The sequence below is a fragment of the Cetorhinus maximus genome, chromosome 3, assembly GCF_964194155.1.
Source record: "Cetorhinus maximus chromosome 3, sCetMax3.hap1.1, whole genome shotgun sequence".
In the NCBI taxonomy this organism is placed as follows: Eukaryota; Metazoa; Chordata; class Chondrichthyes; order Lamniformes; family Cetorhinidae; genus Cetorhinus; species Cetorhinus maximus.
This window is the reverse complement of record NC_135881.1, coordinates 172,887,475-172,905,530: the sequence shown is the minus strand read 5'-3', so window position 1 is coordinate 172,905,530 and position 18,056 is coordinate 172,887,475. Positions and strand designations below refer to the sequence as shown.

At 42.1% G+C, this 18,056-nt stretch overlaps 1 protein-coding gene and 1 long non-coding RNA gene across 6 annotated transcripts in view; one reads left to right on the top strand and one right to left on the bottom strand.

Moving 5' to 3' along the window:
- Positions 1 to 18,056, bottom strand: part of cdkal1 (CDK5 regulatory subunit associated protein 1-like 1) — a 947,238-nt gene that overhangs the window by 752,692 nt on the left and 176,490 nt on the right. The gene's annotated exons all lie outside the window — the stretch shown is intronic.
- Positions 2,456 to 12,413, top strand: LOC144673616 (uncharacterized). Its single transcript, XR_013574393.1, has 3 exons — positions 2,456 to 2,691; positions 10,111 to 10,277; positions 12,296 to 12,413. It is a non-coding gene; the product is annotated as an uncharacterized LOC144673616 (long non-coding RNA).

The window sequence follows — 18,056 nt, the reverse complement described above, 5'->3', positions numbered from 1 at the left end:
TTACTAAAAGTTCTCAACAAAAAACTCTGAATGTATCCCATTGCTGTGGTACTAATGCAGTATCTCAAATCCTTTCAAAAGGATGACATTCAAGCACTTGGAGACATTGCATGGAAGAACCATAAGTCTACTCTTGACAATAGGATTTACTTCACAGTATGTGCAATGACAGTTAATGGATCATGGACACTAAAGAGAGGGCTTTAATTTTTTTTTTAAAAACAGGCATATTGATTCCCACCCCACCCACCCTTACGCCGAGTATAGGCCTAAGCATAATTTTTGCCACTGAAAAATTGGGTCGTGTTATACATCAGGTCAATTTATATGCCATAATCTCTGGTAAATTAGGGGAACTTTAAACCTTTCTAGATGGATGAAGTACGGAATGTTGTGATCTTATCCCTCAGCCCTGGTTTCATTCAAGTGAACCTATGTAGCACATTTTCTCATTTATTCTTTTTGAATTAAAGTTTCCAAAACTGTACAGCAATCCACCTACAGTATAACCATCTTAAACAGATTGATAATTCCCTCTTTGCTTCGGCATTCATTACAAGCCAAATTATATTCTGTTTAATAGCGGCAAGGTTACAACCTAAAATGATTCTGCTCAGGTGGTGTTGTCACTTTGAGATTACAAAATTGCACTGCTGTTGAATCATTTCATACTTATTTGGTTATTTGGTCACTGAAGTTGGAGACTGGAATACACTTGTTTTTGTGTGTAGCTCAGAAGGACGTGGCATCTTTAAATTGTTTGCTTAATGCTGTTTATCAGAGCCCAGGATGAAATGTCTATGGCCAATCGTCAGAGACTGCACATACAACAGAAGATGCACATCAGGACCCTGCGAAAGTCCTGACACGCAGACATAACATGGAAATCACCCGGAAAGCTTAAACTTCCGATGGGCAACTCCATGCTGCCTGGGACCCTCCACGAAAGTCTCCGACTCTGAGTTACTTTGCTGAGTGCAACTTACCTTAATAGTTACCCAGGAAATTTTAGATAGCTTAAAACCTGGTCTAACAGCTGAACATCCCCCACCACACTGTCACCCCACCCAACTTTCCCTCCGACCACCCGCTTACACCCCGCCCACCCGTCTAACCCCCCAATCCAAACACACCTCCGACTCGGCTCGATTACCCCGCCTCCCCCCACCCCCACCACCCGTCTACCCCCTCACCATGACACGACCCAACTATTTCCCCCATCTGACCCAACTACTCGCCCCACCCAGCCAACCACTCACCCACCTAACAGCCTCTCCATTTACTCACTCACCCATTCACCCACTTACCCAACAACCAACACTCATTCATTAAAAAAATCCGACCTTAAAATACTTACCAGAATACGGCAGCTACTGGGGGCAAGTCCTCTCCTTCCCGATTCTACCCACTGGGGGGATGCTGCGCTGCCCATTTCTGTGTCAGCCGGGATGAGGAGATCCCAGAAGTAATGAGTGGTAACATCAGGTCTGGAAAATCTTCGTGGACCAGAAGTTTAGGGCCTGTTTCTTTGAATCCATCGCCCCTTCCCATCCTCCCACACACCCCCACCGCCCCCCCAAAGCTTTTGTTTGTTTTGTCCCCATTCTGACTCCAGCATTGATAAATATTTTATGATGGTGCAGAAATTTACCGAAATACATTTCAAATTGGTGGCTTTTTTACTTGCGAAGATTGTTGGAAGAAATGTATATACACAAGTCATTGGGTTGCGGTGCAGCGAAGGTTCACTAAATTGGTCCCTGGGATAAGGGTTTGTCCTATGATGAGAGGCTGAGTAAATTGGGCCTATATTCTATGGAGTTTAGAAAAATGAGAAGCAATTTCATTGAAACATACAAGACTATGAAGGGTATCAAGCATGGGGGAGGGGAGTGAGGACAACAAAATTAATGAATTTGCTAGATACTGAGAAATTATTTCCGCTGGTTGGAGTACCTAAAACACAGGGGCACTGTCTCAGGATAAGGGCCTTATCATTTAGGACTGAGATAAGGAAAAATGACTTCACTCAAAGGGTCATGAATCTTTGGAATTCTCCACCCTGGAGGGTTGTGGATGCGACATGATATAATAAATTAATCTCCCCAGCAAAAAGGGTCAATTTCTAGTATTTTATAAAATACTCTCATGGGGTTTTTTCATCTAGTTTCCCAAACTAACTGATGTTTCTGAAATCAGCACCTTTCTTAACTATTGAAATCATACTGCAATACAAATATATGAGTGCATATTTTATTAGCACAAGCTTCTTCATTTCAAGTCAAGTTGAACTTAAATTATTTACAGCTGTACTTGGTGCTACATGTCACAGCTGCAGTAGATCCATGTACTCTATTTATGAGCATAATACCATCTATCATTACCAGAGACCAAACATGTAAACAAGAGTTTACAAAATCTTACAAATTTCTAATAATATTGACAAAATATACATTTCATAACTCCAACTGGCAATGATCCACACATTAAACATAGCTCATCCTTCTTTTATATTCCAGTCTTCTACTACTGACCTTCACAAAACAATCCGATGGATCAAGATCAAACAACTGTGGAACACAATTCTACAATCGTAATAGCCTCAACAGTTATCAGTCTCAAGAAGAATATTAGGAGAGATGAAGAGAACACAATTCAGAAAGTAAAACAATTCATGCCACTGGGAAACAGGTGGGAGTGGGGAAGGGGAGTGAGGGCAACAAAATTAATGAAGTTGTTTGGTTAATGTACCATGAAACGTGAAGATATCAGCCCATGCCTAAGATTCTGTACATTATCATTCTGATCTAAGATGCATATTTCAAAAACTCAATTCATAGGATATGGCATTGCTAGCAAGCCCAGCATTTACTGCACCTCCCAAGTTTCCCTTGAGAAGGTGGTGAGCTGCCTTCTTCAACAACTGCAGTCAGGCAACTGGTTAAGGCATTCCCACAATCATCTTTGGTAGAGAGTCAAAGGACTTTTTTTTTCTCTCAGCAGCAGTAAAAGAATGATGGCATGGGTCTACATTAGGATGGCGTGTGACTTGGAAGGGAACTTAGAGGGCATTCCCAGGCACCAGCTCAGTGTCCTTGTTGTTATACTCTTGATAGCCAGTTGATGAAGGAAGAATCCAAAGCCAGTCTTTACTTGGGATATATTTATCCACAGAGTGAAACATCCCCCTGACTTCACTCCACGTGCCAGTAAGCGTCTCTTTATATGTGCTCAAGAGCATCCAATCAATGTCCTCCACCCGTGTGTACTTAACTTCAATTGATACAATTAACACTTATATAGTGCAAACATTACATGCCACTTTTCAGGACAAGCCTCAATGTTGTCTACATTTTGTTGCATGCAGGCATGCACTTATTCATTATCTCCGAAGAATTACAAATAGAACTAAATGGCCCCACTCCTGACCTTTTGATGGAGGGAAGGCCATTTAAGGAGCAGCTAAAGATAGCTGAGTCTAAGATACTGCCTTAAGGAACTCCCTGCAGGAAAGTCCTGAAGCTGAGATGATTGGTCTCCATCAATCACATTTATCTTCCTTTGTGCTCGACTTGATTCCCCTTAATCCTTACTGACTTCAGTATTACGAGGGTTCCTTGGTGCCACACTTAGCTGAATGTTGCCTTCATGTCAAGGGCCGTCACTTTCACTTAGAACAATTGAATGATATAGGACAGAAAGAGGCCTTTTTATCCATTGTACCTTTGCCAGTTCTTTTCCAATAGCCCTACAAACTATTTGCCCTTTGATTACTGCTCCAATTCTCTCTTGGATGTTACTATTGAGTCTGCTTCCACGACACTTACAGAATTCACAATGCAACCTTTGGTTCTAGTACAAATCACCTTAAACCTGCGTCCTCTGGTTACTGACCCTTCTGGCACTGGAAACAGTTTCCCCCATATCTACTCTATCAAAACCCATCATAATTTTGAATAGCTCTACTAAATCTCTCCAAATTCTTCTCTGTTCCAAGGAGAACAACCCCAGCTTCTCCAGTCACTCCACATATCTGAAGCCCCTCATTCCTGGTACATTTCCAATAATTGTCTTCTGACACCATCCAGGACAAAGCACTCCACCTGATTAGCACCCCATACACCAACTTTGGCATTTACTTCCTCCACCACCAGTGCACCATGATAGCAGTGTATTTGGTCAACAAGATGCACAGCAACAACTCCCCAAGGTTCCTTCGACAACACCTTTGAAACCCATGACCTCTACCAACTAAAAGAACAAAAGCAGCAGGTGCATGGGCACACCCCATCACCTGCAAGTTCCCTTCTAAATCACAAGTCATTCTGACTTGGAACTGTATCACCATTTCTTCACTGTCACTGGGTCAAAATCCTGGAACTCCCTCCCTAATAGCACTATGAATCTCTTTTGCGCCTTCACCGAAGCCTAGGTATGTTTCCTGAAGTGTGGTGCACAAAATTGAACACAAGGCTCCAGCTTAGGCCTAATGAATGGTCTATAAAGGTTTGGCATAACTTCCTTAGTTTGTACTCTATTCTTCTATTAGTAAAGCCAAGAATCCCATCAACAGCCTTATCAATTTCTCTTGTCATCTTCAAAAATTTGTGTACATAAATCGCCAGGTATTTCTGTGCCTGCAACACCTTTAAACCAATGCAATTTAGTTCATATATTGCCTCATATTCTTCCCACCAAAATAAGTCATGTTACATTTCTCTGTAATAAATTTCATCTGCCATATGTCTGCCCATTTAACCAGTCAGTCTATGTCCTCATCAAATCTGTAACTCTCTTCCTCATTGCTTACTACAATTCTGAGCTTCATGTCATTTGCGAACTTCGAAACTGTGCCCTGCACACCCGAGGTCTGATCACTAATATATATCACAAAATCACAAGTGGTCCTCATAGTGAATCCCAGGGAACACCACTGTATACCCTCCCTCCTGTCTCAAAAATAACCTTTCACATCTACTCTGTCCCTTAGCCAACTTTATATCCATGTTAATAATGTCCCTTTAATCTTGCTAAACATAGAAAAATAGAAGGAGAAGGAGATCAGTCGGCCCTTTGAGCCTGCTCCGCCATTCAATATGATCATGGCTGATCCTCTATCACAATGCCAAACTCCCGCTCTCTTCCCATACCCCTTGATGCCTTTAGAGTCTAGAGATCTATTTCCTTCTTAAATATATTCAGTGACTTGGCTTCCACAGCCCTCTGTGGTAGAGAATCCCATAGATTCACCACCTTCTGAGTGAAGAAGTTTCTCCTCATCTCAGTCTTAAATGGCGTACCCTGTATCCTGAGATTGTGACCCTTTGTTCTAGACACCCCAGCCAGAGGAAACATCATCCCTGCATCCAGTCTGTCCAGCCCTGTTAGAATTTTATGTGATTCAATGAGATCTCTTCTCATTCTTCTGAACTCCAGTGAACATAGACTTAATCAACCCAAACTCTCCTCATACGAAAATCCTGCCATCCCAGGAATCAATCTGGTGAACCTTTGCCGCACTCCCTCTATGGTAACTATATCCTTTCTTAGGTAAGGAGACCAAAACTGCACACAATACTCCAGCAATGGTCTCACCAAGACCCTGTACAGCTGCAGTAAGACATCCTTGCTCCTGTACTCAAGCCCTCTTGCAATGAAAGCCAACATACCATTTGCCTTAACAGCTTGCTGCACCTGCATGCTTGCTTTCAGTGATTGGTGTATAAGGACACCCAGGTCCCTTTGTACATCAACATTTCCCAAACTATCACCATTTAAATGATACTCTGCCATTGTGTTTTTCCTACCAAAGAGGATAACTTCACACTAATCCAGGTTATACTACATCTGCCATGTATTTGTCTAAATCACCTTGAAGCGTCTTAACATCCTCTTCACCACGCACATTCCCACCTAGTTTTGTCTCGTCAGCAAACTTGGAAATATTATGTTTGGTTTCCCTCATCCAAATCATTGATATGCATTGTGAATAGCTGGGGCCCAAGCACAGATCCCTGCAGTACCCCACTAGTCACCGCCTGCCATTCCAAAAAAGACCCATTTATTCCTACTCTCCATTTCCTGTCTGCTAACCAATTCTCAATCCCATGTGCTTTAATTTTGCACACTAACCTCTTAAGTGGGACTTTATCAAAAGCTTCCTGAAAATCCAAATACACAACATCCACTGGTTCTCCCTTGCCTATTCTGCTAGTTACGTCCTCAAAAAACTCCAGTAGGTTTGTCAAACATGATTTCCCTTTCATAAATCCATGTTGACTTTGTCGAATTCCTTTGATATTTTCTAATTGTCTTGTTATCACATCCTTTATAATAGACTCTAGCATTTTCCTTACCACTCATCATAATACAGTAAAACAATCAAGTCAGAGGGAGTAGAGCTGCATTAAGCTTCAAGGGAGTAGGGCAAGGCTCGATGGCCTCTACTTTAATGCGAGGGGTATTAAGGGTAAGGATTGACACATGGAAATGTGATATAGTAACCATCGTTGAGACGTGGTTGAGGGAGGAGCAGGATTGGCAGCTCAACATTCCGGGATATAGAATCTTCAGGCGAGACAGGGGAGGGGGTAAAAGAGGAGGAAGCATTGCATTATTAATTAAGGAGTCAGTTACTGCAGGAAGGAGGGATGATATCTTGGAGGGGGCATCGAATGAAGCTTTGTGGGTAGAGCTTAGAAATAAAAAAGGGGCAGCCACATTGTTAGGTGTTTATTATAGACCCCCAGATAGTCAGCGAGAAATTGAGGAGCAAATATGTGCACAATTCGCAGAGGTGTGTAAAAAAAATAACAATAGGGTAATTATATTAGGTGATTTCAACTTTCCCAACATTAATTGGGATAGACATAGTGTTAAGGACTTGGATGGAGTGGATTTCTTGAAATGTGTACAGGAGAACTTTTTAGGTCAACATATAGAGGGTCCAACAAGGGACGACGCAGTGCTGGACCTAATTCTGGGGAATGAAGCCAGACAGGTGGGGGAGCATTTTAGTGATAGCGACCACAACATGGTACAATTTAAGTTTGTTATGGACAAAGAAATAGACAAGTTGCAAAAAAATGTTTTGGATTGGGTGAAAGCGGATTTTAGTAAAATAAGGCAGGATCTGGCCAAGGTGGACTGGGAACAGCTACTTGTGGGGAAATCTACAGAAGTGCAGTGGGGGGTGCTCAAAAAGGAAATGGGGACGGTACAGGCTCAACATGTTACCTCTAGGGTGATAGCAAGAAGTAACAAGCCCAGAGAACCATGGATGACCAGGGATATTCTGAATACGATGAGGGAGAAAAGAGAGGCTTTTAGCAGGTACAAGGGAAGCAAATCTGCGAAGGCCTTAGTGGAGTACAGAAAGTGCAGGGTGGAGCTTAAGAAAGCAATCAGAGGAGCAAAGAGGGGATTTGAGAAAGCTCTGCCTGGTAAAAGTAGGGAAAATCCAAAGATATTCCATAAGTATATCAATGGGAAGAGGATAACCAGGGAAAGAGTAAGGCCCATTAGGGGCCAAGGGGGCAATCTACGGGTGGAGACAGAGGACATCGCTAGAGTGTTGAACAAATGCTTCTCATCTGCCTTCACCCAAGAGAATGAGGATGAAGGTATCGAACTTGGGGAGAGAGACTGTGAGGTTCTTGAGCAAATTGATATAGGGAGTATTGGAGGTGTTGGCAGGCTTAAAAGTGGACAAATCTACAGGTCCGGATGATTCGTATCCCAGACTGCTGAGGGAGGCAAGGGAGGATATCGCAGAGGCTCTAACCCAAATTTTTAATTCCTCTCTGGCCACGGGGGAGGTGCCAGAAGACTGGAGAACAGCTAATGTGGTTCTGTTATTTAAGAAGGGCTGTAAGATAAGCCAGGGAATTGCAGGCCAGTGAATCTCATGTCAGTGGTGGGGAAACTATTGGAGAAAATTCTGAAGGAGAGAATCTATCTCCACTAGGAGAGGCAAGGTTTGATCAGGGATAGTCAGCATGGCTTTGTCAGAGGGAGGTCAAGTCTAACAAATTTGATTGAATTTTTTAAGGTAATGACCAGGTGTGTAGATGAGGGTAGTGCAGTTGAAGTAGTTTATATGGATTTCAGCAAAGCCTTTGACAAGGCCCCACATGGGAGACTTATAAAGAAGGCAAATGCACATGGGATACAGGGTAATTTGATAAAGTGGATTCAAAATTGGCTTAGTTGTAGGAGACAGAGGGTGATGACAGAAGGATGCTTTAGTCACTGGAAGCAAGTGTCCAGTGGCGTACCACAGGGATCGGTGTTGGGTCCTCTATTATTTATCATTTATATAAATTACATAGATGACTATGTGGGAGGTAGGATTAGTAAGTTTGCGGATGACACAAAGATTGGCTGGGTGGTTAACACTGAGGTTGAGTGTCTTGGGCTACAGGAAGATATAGACGGGATGGTCAAATAGGCAGATAAGTGGCAGATGGAATTTAACCTTGAAAAGTGTGAGGTGATAGTTTGTAAGGAGTAATTTGACAAGGAAGTATTCAATAAACGGCATGACACTAGGAAGTTCTGAGGAACAAAGGGACCTTGGCGTGTGTGTCCATAGATCTCTGAAGGCGGAGAGGTATGTTAGTGGGGTGGTGAAAAAGGCATATGGGACACTTGCCTTTATCATTCAAGGCATAGATTACAAAAGTAGGGAGGTCATGTTGGACCTCGGTGAAGCCACAGCTGGAGTACTGTGTGCAGTTCTGGTCGTCACATTATAGGAAGGATGTGATTACACTGGAGGGGGTGCAAAGGAGATTCACCAGGATGTTGCCTGGGGTTAAACATTTAAGTTGCGAAGAGAGGTTGGATAGACTTGGGTTGTTTTCATTGGAGCACAGAAGACTGACAGGCCACCTGATCGAGGTGTACAAGATTATGAGGGGCATGGACAGGATGGATAGGGGGCAGCTGTTCCCCTTAGTTGAAGGGTCAGTCACAAGGGGACATAAGTTCAATGTGAGGGGTAGGAGGTTTGGGGGGGGATGTGAGGAAAAACTTTTTTACCCAGAGGGCGGTGATGGTCTGGAATGCGCTGCCTGGGAGGGTGGTGGAGACGGGTTGCCTCACATCCTTTAAGAAGTACCTGGATGAGCACTTGGCACGTCATAACATTCAAGGCTATGGGCCAAGTGCTGGTAAATGGGACTAGGTAGGTAGGTCAGGTGTTTCTCAGATGTCGGTGCAGACGCGATGGGCCAAAGGGCCTCTTCTGCACTGAGAGATTCTGTGATTCTGTGATGTTAGGCTATCCGGTCTATAATTCCCTGCTTTTTCCCTCCCTCCTTTTTTAAATAGTGGGGTTACATTTGCCACCCTCCAATCTGCCGGGACTGTTACAGAATCTACAGAATTTTGGAAGATGAGAACCAACACATCCACTATTTCCATGGCCACCTCCTTTAGTGCCCTGGGGTGTAGATTATCAGGCCCTGGGGATTTATCGACTTTCAGTCCCTTTAATTTCACCAGCACTTTTTTTAGTAACACTAATTTCTTTCAATTCCTCCTTCTCACTGGACCTTTGGTTCCCTAGTATTTCTGGGAAGTTATCTGTGTCTTCCTCCATGAAGACAGAACTAAAGTAGTTGTTTAACTGCTCTGCCATATCCTTGTTCTGTATTATAAATTCTCTTGTTTTGGACTGTAAGGGACCCACATTTGACTTCATTAATCTTTTTCTATTTACATACTTATAGAAGCTTTTACAGCCTTTTTTACATTCCTTGCAAGTTTACTCTCATTCTGTTTTACCCCCAAGATAAAAGCAAAATACTGCGGATGCTAGAAATCTGAAACAAAAACAGGAACTGCTGGAAAAACTCAGCAGAGTCTAACAGCATATTTGAAGAGAGAAACAGAGTTAACGTTTCGAGTCCATATGACCCTTCTTCACAGCTCTGAAGTTTTTCCAGCATTTTTCGGTTTAGTCTCTATTTTTCCCCTCTTAATCAATCTCTTGGTCCTCCTTTGCTGAATTCTAAACTGCTCCCAATCTTCAGGCTTGCTACTTTTTCTAGGAACTTTATATGACTCCACTTTGGATCTAATACTATCCTTAATTTCTTTTGTTAGCCATGGTTAGACCATTTATCCTGTTGTCTAATACTTGAACTTCAGTGAAAATCAACGCTCGTCACTACTAGAACCAAGGCTATAATGCAAGGCAGCATCATTGTGGAGGCACTGCACAAAGACTAAGTACTTACACATGGCAGATGAACGAGAAAAATAATAGCGAGGTATTGTTGCTCAAGTCATGCCTGCTTCTCTGTGTCATCAATTAGTGCAAATTTGAGAATGTAATATCAGGATTTTGTGGTGGTAGCATCAAATAACAAAGCCAAAGCCTGAAGTCCTGCAGAATACATCAGGTTATTTTTATTCATCCATGGAATGTAGCTGTCATTGACAGTATTTATTGCCCATCCCTAATTGTCCTCAAGGTGGAGTTTGTGAGCCTCCTTCTTAAACTGCTGCAGTCCATGGGCGTAGGTATACCCATAGTGCTGTTAGGGAGGGAGTTCCAGGATTTTGACCCAGCAACAAAGAAATGGTGATATAGTTCCAAGTCAGCATGACTTATGATTCAAACGGGAACTTGCAGGTGATGGGTGTGCCCATGCACCTGCTGCCCTTGTTCTTTTAGGTGGTAGAAGTCAGGGGTTTCAAAGGTGCTGTCAAAGGGGCCTTGGGGGTGTTGTTGCTGTGCATCTTGTAGACCAAATACACTGCTATCACGGTGCGCTCGTGGTGGAGGGAGTAAATGCCTAAGTTGGTGTATGGGGTACTAATCAGGCAGAGTACTTTGTCCTGGATGCTATCAAGCTTCTTGAGTGTTGGAGGAACTGTACCCATCCATACTAGTAGGGAGTATTCCATCATACTCCTGATGTGTGCCTTGTAGATGGCGTAAAGGCTTTGGGAATTAGGAAGTGAGTTATTTGCTGCAGTGTTCCCAGTCTTTCATCTGCTCATGTGGCTGGTTGAGTTAAGTTTCTAGTCAATGGTGACCCCAAAATGTTGATGAGAGATTCACTGATGGTAATGCCATTGAATGTCATGGGGCGAGGATCAGATTCTCTTCCTGTTAGAGCTGGTCACTGCCTGGCACTTGTGTAGTGCAAATTATTCTTCCTGCTAATCAAACCAATCTGAATGTTGTCCAGGCCAAGCTGCATGATGGCACAGATTTCTTTCATTATCTGAGTTGTGAAAGGAACTGAAGACTGTGCAAATGTCGGTGAACATCCTGACTTTTAACCTTCTAATGGAAGGAAGGAAGGTCATTATTAAAGCAACTGATTGGGCTAGATGATAGAACCAGTCGTCATTTACATATCAGCCGGCAACACAGAAGAAGAAAATATCTACATTTGGCAGGAGAACAGAACTAAAGCCGCTAAGGAAACTAGCAGTCTGCAAGCTTCCTTGTGCACTATGGCTCCTTGGCCTGATCCTCCATGGATAAAGGCAGCCTCCATCTTCAGCCACTTCTGATCATCTTGGCTGGTTTACCAACTTTGGACCACAGTTGTTTAATGTTTACAATGCCTTCCACTGTTTCCTCCACCAATCCTGGGCTTTCAGATTGCATTTTAAAAAATGATCACTGAAATTATAATATAGATGCTATGGAAAGATTACTAGCAAAAAATATAGTCTTCATCACAAAATTATTTGAGAGAGAAGTTTAGGCAGGGAGAGATAGAAGTTCAAATAAGGACCAGATGTGTTCACATTCCTGAAGAAAAGGAGTTCAAAGACAGAAAGATTTGCTTAGACACTTGGAAATAAAAATGTTCAGACGAAAGGAGAGAAGTTCAGACACACAAGGGTGGAATGGGGGAAAAGCACAGACACATTGACAGAGGGAGTTAGAGAGACAAATTTAGCCAGTGACACAGAACCACAGATAAACACAAAGAAAAAGAGTAAGATAATGAATTGCTTCTGAAAAGAAAATTAGCTAGCTGTGTGCCAGTTTATATGCAGAGAAAGAGAGAGAAAGGGGGGAGGGAACAGAGAAAGAATGATTGACACACAAGGGCAGAAACTGGTTTTGGTATACTTTGGCCACATCTGCCCATGGTTGGTTGGTTGGTTATGTTGTTGAAGATATACATGTGATAGGCATTCTTTGATTAAGGAATGAGAGCACTTATAAAGAGGGATGGCACAGGATGTGATAGCATCGTGATAATGCTCTGAAGAAGGGTCATACGGACTCGAAACGTCAACTCTGTTTCTCTCTCCGCAGATGCTGTCAGATCTGCTGAATGTTTCCAGCATTTTCTGTTTTTGCTGTGATTGTGATATTGCTGTTGGGCTAATGATGCAGAGGCCTGGAATACCTCAAATGCTGATGAGAGTTCAAGTCCCACCACAGCTGGTAATGGTTTAAAAACAATTGCCTAAATAAGGTAGGTACCAATAAACATTTGTTTAGCCCCCAAAACAACATTTTGCTTTAGTTTGTTAAGTTTCCTTTAAGTCCTTATTCTTTTGTTACAGTGCCCCTTTAAGGGGCTGTCAATCTGGTTAACTCAGTTAATATGATTCATTAGTCTGGTTAATTTCACAGATGCTCAAAAGAGTATAAAGAGGGATGACTGGGACAGTGAGTTGGTAGGTGGCAGAGATCTGTAATGCTGCTTCACCAACAAAAACAAAGATCTACACCTTGTTTCATGCTTGGATCCAAATAACGCATATGTCTCATAATTAGAGCTGCTCATGAGGACATACCTACAAAAGAAAAAAAAAACTACTTTGCTCCAAAACTTTAAAATGTAAAAATGTTCTGCACCCACCCACTTGTTCTGATTAATTGCCCATCATTTAAAATAGGGAAATGATAAAATGACATGGAAAGGAAAATCCTGAAACAACATTTTTAAACTCTATCCAAGTTTGGATTATGTACAACAGTAGAGGGAGTTGGGATTGTTGGTTTTTTGTTTTACCCATTATTCATCCTTGGGAACATGGGAACAGGAGTAGGCAACTTAGCTCCTGATATGTTCTATTTTTCAATGAGATCATAGCTGGTATGCGACCTAAAACTAAATACCTATCTTTGCCCCATGTCTCTTAATACTTTTGGATAACAAAAATCCGCCAATCTCATTTTGAATTTACAAATGATCTAGCATCAATTTCTTTTTGTGGGAGTATTCCAAACTTCTACCACCCTTTGCAGTAAAGTTTTTCCTAATTTCACTCCTGCAAGTCTGAGTCTAATTTTCAGATTATGCCACCTGGTCCTCAATTCGCCAACCAGTGGAAATAGTTTCTATCTACCCTTTCAGCTCCCTTAATGCCTTGAAAACTTCAATCAAATCACCCCTTAACGTTGTAAATTCCAGGAAATACAACCCTAGTTTGTGCAACCTCTCCCTCCTACATCTTTCTTGTTCCACCACTGCCAGAAGCGTCAGCTAGGCAGCTCCAGGTATACAGCACTGACAGCATTTCAAAATGCTCTGGCAACACCAGCCACAAAGGAAGCGGTAGTGGTAACATACATTTAACTTCACTGATCCCAACTGCAGCTTCCGTAACACTGATCTCTCTATAGTTATCAACTTTAAAATTAACATTGCACTCTCTTTCATGTGTCCTGATGCATGTAGTATCTATGAATGTAACATCAATCAGCATACCAGCTTGCAAATGATCTCGTACAATACCTGCTGACCTTGCCACAGCAGAAATAGAGAGCTTTGTTGCTAGGAAATCAGAATCGGCTACCAATTTAAATTATCTACCATGTTCTACAGAAAGGATTTGGGAAAAAAGAGAATTGGTCTTAATGTTGGACTTCTTAAGCTATGTATGTATTCTTGTTTTTTTATATAAAATAACTGAACAACAAGCAGTTAATACACTGTATAGAAAGTTATTTTCTTAGAGACTATACTATAATCAATCAAATAGTTTATCTCAATAATCAAAATACACTTCACCTCCATTATATTGGAATGTCTTTCGATACTCGTCTGCAAATAACAGGAGATAAAAAAATAGAGGCAGATAGACACAGGTTAACAGAAGGGCATTTTGTAACAAGACAACAAGGGCAGTCAAATTTGTTACTAAAAGGGATAGCTACAAGTGCTTTTGAGGAGGTATAATGTTGAGAAATACCAGAAAATAGGTATAAGCCCCATCCTCTTCAAAGGAAATCAATTACCTCACTTATGCAAGTGAGTGTCGCTTACCATAATAATTTGATAAGGCACATCAATACCACTGCAACAGTGAACATATAGAAGGCTGACGCAAATTTGTTATAGTCAAGTAATTAAGATTCCTCTATTATTAAATTAGCCAGATTATGGAATTAAATAATCTCTGTTGAACTAAATGGGATATCCCAAAATCAATGCAGACTTCCTACTTACATTGCTAGAAAATAAGAGCTACACAACTCAATGAAAAGTTGCCCAAATTATTTTAGAGCTAAAGCTATCATCCTATCTCTAAATTTTACATCTGTTCAATAAAAAGCGCAGGATACAAAGAGTACGGCATTTTCCGCTTGGACTGAATGGGAACACATTATTTAAATGAGTATAATCACTGTCCCAACTACATTTTATGCAAATGAGAGGCTATGGGGTGTTCCCAACCTCGGTGTCATGTTTGACCCCTAGGTGAGCTTCCATTTGAGTCATGCATCACTAAGGCTGCCTTTTTCCACCACTGTAACATCAGCCAACTTTATCCAATCTCAGCTCAATTGCTGCTAAAACCCTTAATTATGCCTTGGTTACCTCTTGACTCAACTATCCCAATACACTCCCGACTGATCTCCCACATGCTACTCTTTGTAAACTAGAGGTCATCCAAACTTTTGCTACCCGTGTCTTTATTCACACTAAGTCACCTATCACCCGTGTGCTTACTGGCTACATTACTTTCCGGTCTTATCCTTGTTTTCAAATCCCTCCATGGCCTTGACCCTCCCTATCTCTAGCATCTTCCCCAGCTCCACAACCCTCCGAGCTAACTGTGCTCATCCAAATCTGGCCTCTTGAACATCTCTGATTTAAAATGCTTCACTATTGGGGGTTATTACTTCATTTGCCAAGGTCCCTAAGCTCTGGAATTTCCTCTCCACACCTCTCTGCCATGTTTTCTTCCTTTAAAACAGCTCTTAAAACCTACCTCTTTGACCAAACTTTTGGTCATCTGATCTAATACAGTAAGTCCTCACTTGAACTTGATATTGCATTCTTGAAAATCACAACCAAGTGAAACAACTAACTGAAACACTGGTTCCCATATAAATCAAAGTTAGAACTGTAGTTAGGTTCTGTAGGTCCTTCCTGATCCAGGGCAAACAGATCTGCACTAAGTGTTTGCAGCTGCAGGAACTTCAGCTCAAAGTTATTGAGCTGGAGGCGGAGCTGCAGACACCACACTGCAGCACATCAAGGAGGGGGAACGTTACCTGGACACTTTATTCTAGGAGGCGGTCACACGCTTTGGCATAGGTCTTCTGATTTGGTCAATGGTCAGGGAAGGAGGGTGCGGCTGCGATGGACCCAGAGGGGAGGAGTGCAGGAAACTGCGCCCTTGCAATTACCCAACATGTTTGAGGTTTTTTCAGCTTGTTTGGATGAGAGGGGGCTGCAGGGTGGATGGGCTGACTGGCCATGCCACCGTGATACAGGAAGCTATTAAAGTGGGGGGAGTTACAAGGAATGTAGTGGTAGTAGGGGACAGCGTAGTCAGAGGGGTTGACGCCGTTCTCTGCAGCAAAGAGCGCGAGTCCAGGCGGTTGTGTTGCCTTCCTGGTGCCAGGGTTCAGGACATCTGCTCGTGAAAAGAGGAACTTGCAGTGGGAGGGGAAGGGCCCAATCGTCATGGTGCATGTTGGTACCAAAGGCATAGGCAGAACAAAGGAAGAGGTTCTGCATAGTATGAGGAGCTTGGTACCAAATTAAGAAGCAGAACCTCAAAGGTAATAATCTCTGGATTACCACCTAAACCACGTGCAAATTGGCATAGGACAAATCACACTAGGGAGATGAATACGTGACTCAAAGACTGGTGTGGGAGAAGCGGATTCCAGCTCGTGGGCACTGGCATCAGTATTGGACAAAGTGGGATCTGTACCACTGGGACGGTCTACACCTGAACCATGCTGGGACCGGTGTCCTTGCAAGCCATATAACTAGGGAAGTAGAGGGGGTTTTAAACTAAGTAGTGGGGGCAAGGGATCAGATTTGGGAAGATGTGGCAAATCAAAAGAGCAGAGACAAGGCAAAAAAGAAAGGTGGTATTATGGGAAATGAAAAACAGACTGCGACAGGAAGGGATAGAGGGTACAAATCTAACAGTAAGTCAACAACTGAGGCTAGAGGTTCTAAAAAGAATAAAAGGATGAAACTAAAGGCTCTGCATCTGAATGCACAAAGCATTTGAAACAAAACGGATGAACTGAGAGCGCATATAAAAATAAATTAAGTACAATTTGATAGCTATTACAGAGATGTGGCTGCAGGAGAACATGCATTGGGACCTCAATATTAAAGGGTATAGAACATTTAGGAAGGACAGGAGGCAAGGAAAAGGTGGAGGGGTGGCTCTGTTAGTTAATGATGGTACTGGCACAATAGAGAGGGATGACCTAAGTTTGGGAAACCAGGATGTGGAAACGGTTTGGGTAGAGATGAGAATTGGTAAAGGCAAGAAATAACTTGTGGGAGTTGTGTACAGGCCCCTTAATAGTAACTACATGGTAGGGTGCAGCATTAAGGAATAAATAACAGGAGCTTGTCAGAAAGGCACTGCAATAATCGTGGGAGGTTTTAATCTACATATAGACGGGAAAAGTCAGGTGGGCAAAGATAGCCTAGATGAGGAGTTCATAGAATGCTTCCGGGATAGCTTTTTAGAACAGCATGTTCTGGAGCCAACCAGAGAGCAGGCTATACTAGACCTGGTATTGTGCAATGAGACGGGATTAATTAATTATCTCATAGTGACGGCGCCCCTAGGTAGAAGCAACCATAATATGATTGAATTTTACATTCAGTTTGAGGGAGAGAGGACTGGGTCTGAGACTATATTTTTAAACTTAAATAAGGGCAACTATGAGGGCATGAAAGCTGAGCTGGCTAAAGTGCATTGGCAAACTGGGTTAAGGGATAGAGAACAGAGATGCAGTGGCAAACATTTAAGGGCTTATTTCAGAATACAAAAAATAGATACATTCCAACAAGTAAGAAAAAGTCCAAGGGATGGACACACCATGTGCGGTTAACTAGAAAGGTTAAATATTGTATCAAACTTAAAGAAAAAGCATATAATTGTGCAAAAATAGGTGGAAGGTCAGAAGATTGGACAGAATATAAGGAACAACGAAGAATGACAAAAAGATTAATGAGGGGGGAAAAATTAAAGTATGGGAGAAAGCGAGCCAGGAATATAAAAACAGATAGAAAGGGTTTCTATAAATACTTTGAAAAGAAACAAGTTAACAAAGTGAGCGCTGGTCCTATAGAAAGTGAGTCTGGAGAATTGATGATGAAAAACCAGGAAATGGCAGAAGAATTGAACAGGTATTTTGCATCAGTCTTCACTATAGAGGACACAAGTAACATCCCAGTAGCAGCTACAAATCAGGATATGAAAGGGAGGGAGGAACTCAGGAGAATTACAATCACCCGACAAGTGATACTGAGTAAATTGTTGGAACTGTGGTCTGAAAAGTGCCCATGTCTTGATGGATTTCATCCTAGGGCGTTAAAAGAAGTGGCTAGTGAGATAGTTGATGCATTGGTTTTAATTTTCCAAAACTCCCCAGATTCAGGGAAGGTCCCATTAGATTGGAAGATAGCAAATGTAACTCCATTATTCAAAAAGGGAGAGACAGAAAGCAGGGAACTACAGGCCAGTTAGCTTAACACCTGTCATAGGGAAAATGTTAGAAGCTATTATTAAAGAAGCTATAAGTTCCAGGTAATTAGGCAGAGTCAACATCGTTTTGTGAAAGAGAAATCATGTTT